Raw genomic sequence first — 1,255 nt, 5'->3', positions numbered from 1 at the left:
ATGTTTCGATTCTGCCACTCACTCACAACAACGTCACGCACACTCCACACTCGAAAGGTCAACCCTTCACAGCACGTCACAAAGTCATTAGAAAAGCCGGAGTGGCAGAACGCACACCGTCTGACAAGCCCTGCCCTGATGACAGGATGGGTTTCAGACACGATTCTACTAAAAAGCAACATGGAGACAGAATTTAAAATGTTCCAGCCCTACAAATGCATGAGGGTGGCTCCAAATTGTCGTTAAGTAGGTTTTGAATTAGGGATACAAACCTGCCCACCCCCTCACCCACCCACTCCATGGAATGTTAAGTTGACACCCAAACAGTCAAATCTTCCCACAGTTCAATATCCCATGATTTTCTGGTTGTACCAAAAAATAAATGATCAGTAAATGATTTCACATCTTAAAAAAACAAACATTTACACTTAGACAAATGGGATTTTATCCTTCTGAAAAATGTTCCCAAAGCTACTAAGAAACTTGGATTTACAAAACATTTGCTAAAAAAATAGCCCTCTGGATTGTCCAAGAAGGGAGAACAGGGCCCACTGATAAGACCTGATAGATAAACAAACGTTCAACAGGCTCAGCGTCTGTCTCTCCTGCTTCATCAGAGGCCCGACTCTCCTGGATCAGCTGCTTCAGCCCGTTTTCCTTTTGGTGCCCTTTTCCTTTTTCCTTGCACTTTTTGGTGTGAAGATTTACCCTTGCCTGCTGCCTTTTTGGGGGGCTTCATCTCCACTTTTGCAGGATCTCAACTGTCTCCTCTTGGGCTCTTCCTTCACCTGCCCTTGAGCCAAACAGACTTGTTTGGGGGCATCTTGGCTGTGGGGAGGGTGCTTGGTGGAGGCCTGCAGTTGAGTGTTGGGTTGCTAACCACAAGGTCAGTGGTTCAAACCCACCAGCTGCTCCTAGAGTGTTTGCTCCTCTAAAGTCTCAGAAGCCCTCAAGAGCAGTTCTACCATTTCTCGAGGGTAGCTGTGAGTCAGATAGTAGAGGGTTTTCTTTTTCTTTTTCCAACCATCTATTGTTTCTGCAGACAGACGGTCTCTCCCTGGACTTTCCTGAACTTTAAGCATGGCCACATGGGCGCTTGAATGGTCTGAAGCATTGGGGAAGTAGCTTGTTGTTGTTAGTTGCTACTGAATTGGTTCTGATTCATAGCAACCCTGCACAACCGACCAAAACAGTGCCTGGTCGGTGCCATCCTCACCATCTTGGTTTGTTTCTGTCCATTGTTGCAGCCATTGAG

The sequence above is a fragment of the Echinops telfairi genome, unplaced genomic scaffold (genome assembly GCF_000313985.2).
Source record: "Echinops telfairi isolate 266 unplaced genomic scaffold, ASM31398v2 ScPeMD7_7457;HRSCAF=8495, whole genome shotgun sequence".
Taxonomy (NCBI): Eukaryota; Metazoa; Chordata; class Mammalia; order Afrosoricida; family Tenrecidae; genus Echinops; species Echinops telfairi.
This window is presented reverse-complemented; position numbering follows the sequence as displayed.